This window comes from Corvus hawaiiensis, unplaced genomic scaffold (assembly GCF_020740725.1).
Source record: "Corvus hawaiiensis isolate bCorHaw1 unplaced genomic scaffold, bCorHaw1.pri.cur scaffold_32_ctg1, whole genome shotgun sequence".
NCBI lineage: Eukaryota > Metazoa > Chordata > Aves > Passeriformes > Corvidae > Corvus > Corvus hawaiiensis.
This window is the reverse complement of record NW_025963366.1, coordinates 287267-296570: the sequence shown is the minus strand read 5'-3', so window position 1 is coordinate 296570 and position 9304 is coordinate 287267. Positions and strand designations below refer to the sequence as shown.

At 56.8% G+C, this 9304-nt stretch overlaps 1 long non-coding RNA gene across 1 annotated transcript; it reads left to right on the top strand.

The window, feature by feature from the left end:
- Positions 1–1671: 1671 nt before the first annotated feature.
- LOC125321013 lies at positions 1672–2728 on the top strand. Its single transcript, XR_007201389.1, has 3 exons — positions 1672–1708; positions 2106–2174; positions 2589–2728. It is a non-coding gene; the product is annotated as an uncharacterized LOC125321013 (long non-coding RNA).
- Positions 2729–9304: the final 6576 nt, after the last annotated feature.

Below are 9304 nucleotides of genomic sequence, written 5' to 3'. Positions count from 1 at the left end.
TCCCAGGCAGGGACAGTGCTGGCGTCTGAGCCTTGTTGGGGATGGGTATTACAGGTGGGCATATCCCACAGATGGGGTCCTGGAAGCACACATGTGTGGGGCAGCTGTGCAGAGCGGGCCCCAGGTGCTCTGGTGTGCCCAGGTGTGACAGTGTGAGGGTCTGGGTAGGGCATCTTCCCCTCTGGACTCTGCTCTGGGGCTGGAGATGGGACTGGTTTGAGGCCTGCAATGCAAGAAAACGAGGTGGTGTGAATTTAGGAAGTGCCACACCTGAGTAATTCCCCAAGCCTCAGCATTGTATGCAGCTGATCACCACCCCCAGTACTCCTGAGCGCTCCCCACTAGTGTCTCTAGTGACTGGAGATCCCAGTTATGGGGTTGATCACATTGCCCATGACACTGTTCTTCTCCCACATATTGGGTCTGGGACTGGGCTCAGCTCTGGCGTGTCCCACAGGGAAAGCTCTGGGAGGGAAGGGGCAGCGGGAGATGGGGGATCTGGCTGTGGGGGCTGCAGGAGGATGGATTGTGGTGGAGTGGGGGTTGTCCCCACAGGGTCCCCAGCTGCCTTTGGCTCCCTACCCCCCCCAGGGCCTTGGCCCCCGCAGGTGCCTGGGCCATTCCAGGGGCAGCTGCCCCGTGCAGGAAGCTGGAGGGATGCCAGGCAAGGGGGCTGGATGCGTGCCGCAGGTGGGATGGACTCTGTGCCAGGGCCGGGCTTGTGGCCAGGGCTGGGGGCTGTGCCAAGCCGGGCTTTGGCCTGGGGGCTGTCGGGGAGGGTGCAGCGAGGAGTCCCGGCAGGGATAAAGGTGCTCCTGGCCCGGTGCAGCCTCAGCCAGCGCTGCCCAGTGCGAGAGGAAGATGAAGGTGGCTGTGCTCAACGTGGCCCTGCTCTTCTCCATCCTGCTGTGCCTCCCGGCACAGGCCAAGGTGAGGCACGAGCCAAACAGGTCCCCACACCCTGCCCTTTCTGGCCTCTCATCCCACCCTTTTGGTGTCCCTTCAGGAATTTCCTCCCGGCTCTCTCCTCTATGTCCTAGCCAGCCTCCCCAAATGCCCTCCCACTGACCATTCCCAAGCCCTTTCCTTCCATGCCCCCCCCCAGTCCTTTGCCTTTCTTCCTGGCCACTGCAGCGCTGTCTCCTGATACCATTCCTGGACTCACCCCCAGCTCCCAAACCCTCTCTCAGTCCTGTCGCTTTTGTCCTCGCCCATCCCCGTTCTTCTTTCCCCACCAAGCCCCTCTCTTGCACTCCCATGTCCCTACACCACAATTCCTTTCTCCTGCCCTGTACCTTACACCGTGCCCCTTCCACGGCCCCAGCCACGTCCCTTGGCTCCTCAGTTTACCCCAGGTCAGTGTCTTTGGGTCTCCCCCAGCTCCAAACAGATCTCCTTGGAGGCCCTGAATTCCCATCCCTTTGCCTCCGCCCTGCTCCCTGCACCCGTGTTCCCCCCTCAGCCCCACAAGGTCCAATCCAGACCAAGCCTTTGTTGTCCTTTCCCAGGCACTCCTGGAAGGAACCCAAGATGATCTCCAGGAGGTGAGTGGGGGGCTGGGACTGGAGGGCATCCCCTCTGGTAATTGGGGGGCACTTTGGTTCCTCCCATCCCTTGCTGGCACTGGGGACATCCCAGTGACCAGCGAGATCTCCTGGTCTCTCTGCAGGTGGATGTAGACAATGTCGACATCCTGAAGACGCCTCAGGTGGGTACCAGGAGTTCTGCCGGTGTCAGACCCTCCCCTCGCACGCCCACCACACCCCAGGCCATCCCATGCTGCCCCAGCACAGCCCAGTGCAGCCCTGCTGACACCCCAGACACCTCTCCTGCCCCACGGATCCTTCCCAGGGAACCCCTTGCCCAGGGCCCCTGTTGCATTCCCATCCCAGGCCCCCCAGCACCCCCCGCATGGTCCAGGCCACAGCCCCTGCCCCAGCTGTGCCTCTTGGCCAGGACCCCACTGCCGCTGGGCAGGAGCACAGCAGCTCCTGCACCCCATTGCTGCCCGCAGGCCCCTTCCCCAAGGACCCCTTTGCTTTCCCTTTTCCTCCCAGTGCAGCCCAGTGCCCCCAGTGTGTCTCTAACGCTGCCTTTGTCCCCAGCCTGCTCTGTGTAAAAAGCTGGAGGCTCTTCTGCGGCAGAAGCGCCTGGCTGCTGCTCTACATGGATAGGTGAGCAACACTCGGGAGTCTCGTGGCCCCAGAGGGTCCTGGGGGTTTCTGGAGGGATCCCAGAACCTGCTGGGTGTTGCCAGAACTTGGGGACGGCAAAGGGACATGGTGGGGGGTTGTCCCAGATCCGTGTCCCAAGTGTGCTGGACAGAGCGGCCCCTAAGTCTTTCCTTGTCACTGGGGAGCTGTTGGGAACCCGACAGTCCCCATGTGGGCAGCAGGATTACCTGGAGATTTTGGGGCATCCTGGGGCTTGGGGGGGTCTTGGGGTTCTGTGGATCTGAGGAGCAAAATCCTGTCCTGGGTCTATCCAGGGCTCCAATTCCCTTCTCCTTCATGACAGGCATGGGGACGAGGACCCTCTCCCATCCCATTGGACACAGGGGGATCACATTTTGATGTCTGTGTTTTTAGATTGAACCAGGTGGGGAAAACCATGTCCTGTCCCCCTCCCGTGGAATGAGGAGATGATGATCATCCCTGGAGGAATCGCCTGATCCCCTGTGAGCCCTGGGCCTTTTTCCTCAAATGGCCAATAAACCCCTTCAGCAAATTTACACTCCGTGTCCATGTGTCTGTGTCCGGGCGTGTTTTCCAAAGGAAATTCCCCCAAATCTCCAAGAAGTTGATCCCCGAGGTGTTGTCCTGTCCCCCTGACCATCTGCACATCCCATCACTGTCTCACTGTCACCTCCACACATCTCTGAGCCTGCTGGCACCTCCCAGGTTTGCTCTGAACTCCTCCCTCCTGCTCCCCACCACCAGGAATGACCATGGGAGCTCAGACCAGGAGCACCCAGGCTAGGGATGGATAAGGGGCACCTGGCAGAGGCGGGAGGAATCCCCCATTTCAGGGGGGTTGTGGGGTGCAGGGGGAGCAGCTGAGTCCCCTCCCAGATCCAGGGCTACAAACCGGGGACAAGATGCCTCAAGTGCCTCAGCTGAATCGTTTCCCTCAGCACTTGGCCCGGCAAGTCTCTGGCTGCAGCACAACCTCTGTAGGAGACTTTCCAATGGGAAGACAAAAGGAAGGAATTGGTCCTTCCCTCTCCCTCAGCCTTCCTCCTTGTGCTGATCTTCTTGTCATCTCTTAGCAAAACCAACCAAAAGTCATCTGCAGTGAGGTGTTTCCGAGGGTCCGTTCCCAAACAGGGCCACAGGAGGGTTTTCTGCCAGGGCAGAAGTCAGACCTGTGGGATTTGGTCAGACAGTTTAAAACATGACCATTTCTAAACGCTGGAAATCCAGAGGCTACAAAAAGAAAGTCTGCAGTTGGAATGGTCCATTATCCACCCTCTTCCCGCTGCTCAGCTGGCCAAGCCCAACTCCAGAGGAGCAGATCATGGAAAGCAGAGCTGCAGGGAGTGTTGGAGACTCATTCCCAGAGAGAGAGGGAGAAAGAGTGAAATAGGGACAAGAATTCCAATTGTTTTCTTGATCACAACCACCACAAACAGCTCTGTACTCAGTGTGCAACATCCCGATGCTGAGGCACGTTCCTGGTTTTTCACCACAAATTGCATCATTTTGGAAACTGTCCCTGGATTACAACAAAACCACAGGCCAAAAATTGACTCCGTTTGCTTCCTACATCAGAAATCATTAAACCTCTACCAAGATGTGTTTCCCTGCAGCAGAAAAGGCCACTTGATTCCTTTTGTGCTGACGTTCTCCTGAGTTCACGACTTCAGATCAACTGAAAGTGTCCCGCTACCACCAAAGGTGGCCGCCAACAACCAGGATCCAACCCCCGAGTCACCATCAAACGCGCTGGATCCGCGCCTTCCGCAGCCCAGCAGCAATTCCTGCCGCTGCCCCCTGCTCTGGGTCAGACCGACGGGCATGGTTCTGGTGTGTGGGGCCGGCTCCCACAGGACACAGCGCTCAGACCCGCTCTGTGTCCCGCAGCTTGGGCATCTCAGGTGCTGCTCCACAGCTGCGGGGCCTTTCCCACTCTTTTTTCACCAATGTTCCACCGCTGCTGCACTGAATCACAGAATCCCAGAATTAACCAGCTTGGAAAAGACCTGTGACATCATCCAGTCCAACCTATGACCCAACACCACCTTGTCACCAGACCATGGCAGCAAGTGCCACATCCAGTCTTTCCTTAAATACCTCCAGGGACGGCAACTCCACCACCTCCCTGGGCAGCCCATTCCAATGCCCAATCACCCTTGCTGTGAAGAAACTCTTTCTAATCTCCAGCCTAAACCTCCTCTGCTGCAGCTCAAGGCTGTGTCCTCTTGTCCTGTCTCTGGTCCCTGGGAGAAGAGACCGAGCCCCACCTGGCTGCCCCCTCCTGTCAGGGAGTTGTAGAGAGTGAGAAGGTCCCCCCTGAGCCTCCTCTTCTCCAGGATAAACAACCCCAGCTCCCTCAGCTGCTGCTCACGGGACTTGCATTCCACCGCTGTTCCACTGTTGCTCCGTGGCTGCTGCTGCTGCTGCTGTTCCAGCGCAGCTGCAAAACCTCCCCTGGTGCTGCTCCCACTCCAGTGCTGCTCGTCTGTGACACTGCGGGGCCTCCTGGAACCGTGGGGACATTGTGACACCGCGGGGACACATGGAAGCAAAGGAACCCTGTGCCACTCCAGGATCTTGTGGAATCCACAGGCCCTGGGGCACTGTGGGGCCTCATGGAACCAAGGATCCATTGTGATCCCTGAGGGCCTCGTGGTTCCCAGGGATCCTTGTGACACTGCAGGGCCTCATGGAACCAAAGAGACCCTGGGACAATGTGAGACCTGATGGCAGAAAGGGGGGAACCTGTGACACTGTGAGGCCTCATGGAGCCAAGGCGACCCTGACATAATGTGGGACCTCGCAGCAGAAAGGGGACTCTGTAACAATGTGGGGCCTCGTGGAACCAAGGACCATTGTGACACCACAAGGGCTCATGGCACCAGAGGGATCCTGTGACACCGTGCGACCTCGTGGCCCAAAGGAGAAACCTGTGACACTGTGGGGCCTCAGGGAATCAAGGGGTCTCTGAGACACAGTGGGGGCTCCTGGTCCTCAGTCTCTTCTGACACTTGTCTCCATCTACACAGAAGCCAAACAGGGCAGCCTGAGCCTCTGCATCCAGAATATTCCTGTCTCCATGGCAGGATGCTCCTGCTCCCAGTGGTGCTGTGTGTTCCCTCTGCTCCCTGGGGGAATTGCATCCTACAAGACACAGCGACCACTCCGGTAGCCGACACCACAGGGCAGGGCCTCCTTCTGGGTGGCAGCAGAGACATCTTTCACTCCATCAGAATGCTCAGAGCCCCGTCCAATGTGGTCTGGAATGTTTCCAGGCACGGGGCATCCACCAGCTCACTGGGAAATCTGTGCCAGTGTTTCACCACTCTCAGCATTAGAATTTTCCCTTTTCTCTGCTCTGAACCCACTCTCTTTCAGTTGAAAACAATCTCCCCTTGTCCCCTTGGCACAGGCCCTACGGAAACATTTCTCCACATGTTTCCGAGGAGGTGCTTTGAAGTCTGAAAGGTCACACTGGGGTGTCCCCACGGCCTTTTCTGCTCCAGACTGCGCAGGTCCAACTGTCCCAGCCTGTCTCTGTCACAGAGCTGCTCCAGTCCCCCGAGCATCTTGGTGGCCTCCTCTGGAAGTGTTCCACGACCTCCGAGTCTTTCCTGTGCTGAGGACCCTCTTGTCAATTGTTTTTGCAGAAGACGCAGCATGGGGTGGCCCCTGCCAGGCCGCTGAGCAGGGACAAGGAGGCACTGAGGCCCCAGGGCTGCAAGGGTCACTTGTCTCCTGCTGGCCTCAGGGCCAGGGCCAGCAGCCGTGGCCAAAGTGCTGCACAAGTTGGCTCTGTCAGGGCCTTGCAGCTGCTGCCCATCCCTCTGCCCTCTGCAGCCCAGGCTGTCCCACGCTGTCCCTGCCCTGCGCCTCTGTCCCTGCAGGCTGTCCTCATCCCCCCGGCTGCTCCAACTTGCCGGCCCCTTCCTTTGCTGGCAGCTCTGCGTCCTGCCTGCCTCTGCCTGGGCACACAAAGCCTTGGGCTGCTCCAGACTCCTTCTGGGGGACGTGTTGCAGCACAGCACTTCCCTGGGAGGGAAAGACCTTTCTCCTGGTGTCCAGTCTGGAGCTGCCCAGCTGCCCTTGGTGCCATTATTTCTTTGTCAGGCTGTTTTATACAATGAAGAAAAGCTCCTCCATCTTTGAAACCTCCCTCCAAGCCCTCCCAGGCTACTTCTCTTCTGTCCTCAGTCTCCACAGAACTGAGCCCAGGGCCCTCAGCTTCCACCTGCTGGTTTTGTGATGAGGCCTCCAAAGCCCATCTTGGGAGATTTTTGGGTTCTCTCTAAGGTCTTTGAAAATGGAAACATAGTGATCGAGGTCCAAGATAAATGGAGTGTTATTTTTTCCCAAACCTTGCAGTGACAGAACAAAGGGCAATAGCTTTAAACTGAATGAGGGGGAATTTAGATTTGATCTAAGGAGGAAATATTTGACAGTGAGAGTGGCACAGAACTGCAACCATGCAAGCCAGAGAGCGATGCTCCATCCCAAAATTCTTCAAGGTCAGGAGGTTTGTGCCAACCCCTCCACTCCCCAAGGATGGAATTCCTGTTGTGGGGGTTCTCTGATGTGCTGTGTGACCTCACAAAGCTTCTGGCCAGAATGTCTGCTGGGGGCCCGCCAGGCTGCTGCAGTGGCAGTGACCTCACAGCCATCACCATTCCAGCCCTGTCCCCTGGGCCTGGCTCTCCCCTTTCCTCTCTCCTGGTCTTGTCTCTGCAGGGATGAGTGGTTTTGTGATGAACACCTTGTCCCCAAGATATTCCTGAGACCAATCATTTGTCAGTCAGGCCCATGTCACAGCAGTGACCTCATTTTCAACTCGCTCAACTCCTCATGTCTGCTGGAGCCCACATTGAGCAGCCAAAGCCAGCCCCTGCTTTGGCCTTTCCCTCTGCCCTGCCCCAGGGCCTGACAGAGCCAGGCGGCCGCAGGTGACCTTGAGGTTGTGCAGGGCTCAGGCACAGGGGCTGTGCCAGACTCAGTGCTGAGCTCACACTCTGTGGGGTGGAGCAGAGCCCAGCCAGAAGTCACCCCCTGAAGCAGCAGCTCTGCCATGGTGGCCACTGGGCCGGCTTGGCCAGGGAGGCTTCTGGCCATGCCCTGCAAGGAGCTGCTGCTGCCAAGGTGCCTTTGGTGTCTCAGGCTCTCCCTGGCACAGCTCCCACTCCGGCACTCTGCACTGAGGCCTTCAATGTGTTGGGCTGGCCTGGGGCTCCTCCTGCAGCAGGGTCTGCCCTGGTCATGGCACAGGAAAGGCAGTTCCTGCTGGAGCAGGAGGCTCTGCCTGGAATGGGCTCAAACAGCTCCAACAAGGCCCTGTTTGCAGAGCCCCCAGTGGGGAATGCAGAAGGGAGGTCCCGCTGCTTTTGGGGTGAAGAATGCAGAACCCAGCCTGACTCCTCCATTTCAAAGTTCAACATCCTCAGAGGGAGCTGCAGCTGTGGCAGAGCTGGTAAAATCCCTGGAGAAAGGAACAACCAACCAAGTGACGCCACTGAGAGCTTCTCCAGAGCTGTGGAGTTGGCACAGCCTGGGCACATCTGACTGACAGGGCAGCACGTCAGACTAGAAAAGCCCTGTCCCAAATTTTAATGGCAATGTCTTCTGACATTTCCCTTCTTGGGGGTGGTGGAGATCCCTCCCTGGAGTGGGGACACTCCTCAAGGTCACTGCTCAAGGCCGAGTCACAGACATTTGCCTACGGTCATTGATCTGGGTGAGTGACATCAATCTCTGCTTAAGGACTGGTTTTGCTTTAATACAAGTGCTTCAAAATTGCATCCTAGAGCACTAGATTGTAATAGTTGTTACAGCTCCTATACTGTGCAGTAAATAATTCTGATTAAGATCTTTTTCTCTAATCATGAGGGTAATCAATTAGATCTGTATTTATATAAATAGATCTGGTTTGCTATTACTCATCCCGTGGGACAATTTACATAAAGCTTCAATTCCACCTGTCCAATCCTTGCCAAAAAACCATAAACCCTTGCCAAAATCTGGGGCTGGGATTGGATCCGGCCGTTCCCAGGCTCCCCTCACTGAAGGAGTTTAGAAAGCCTGGGGGTCCTGGAGGGATTTGGGGATCTATGGGGAGTGTTTGGGGGTCCCTTCTGCACCTCATAACCCAGTGGCAGCTTCTCTAATAAACATCGCCTGAAGCTCCCACTCTGCCCATGACAGGCACGCTGTGAGTGTCTGTGACATCCCGGCTCTAGGGCAGCCTGGGGACTCCTGGATGTCACCATGGAACCCCTGTGAGTGTCCGTCACCTCACGGTTCTTTAGGAGCACGGGGATTTCACCACTGGACTCCTGTCACTGACTGTGACATCCCGGCTCCTTGTCAGCATACAGACACGTCTGTTGTCACCATGGAGCCCCTGTGAGTATGTGTGAGCTCATGGCCCTTTGGAAGAAGACACCCTTTGCATTTCACATGAAACCCCTGTGACCAGGTCTTTAGCAGCCCAGAGACCCCTGAGATGTCACCGTGGAGTCCCTGTGGCTGTGTGTGACTAATGCATCTTTAGGAGCCTAGAGACCCCTGGGATATCACCGTGGAGCCTCTGTCACTGCCAGTGACCTCGTGGCTCTTTAGCAGCCTGGAGACACTTGGAATGTCACCGTGGAGCCCTTGTGAGTACCTGTGACAGATCAATGCCCCAGCAACATGAAGTCCCCTGGGATGTCACCATGCAATGGCTTTGACTGCCTCTGACCCCACGGCTTTTTATCATCCCAGGAAAAGCCTGGGATGTCACCACGGAACCCCTTTGACTGCTTGTGCCGTGGTTTAGGAATGATATTCCCCCATTTCATGCTCCTACTAAAACCGTGGCGCCTCTCACTCCCCTAATGCCTCCCATGGAAAGCACAAAAGACAAAGATCCTGGGCTGGGATAAGAACAATTTACTGGGAACAACAATGAGATAAGGAACAAACAGGAAGGGCAACAATATTGATAACAGAAGGGATAAGACAAAGAAGTTACTTACAGGGAAAACTGCAACACCACCAACCCTGCCCCTGTGTTCACCCAGGTGCCTGTGGAAAACCAGAATAAGGAGATCACCATCCAGGTGTCTTCCCAACGTGGA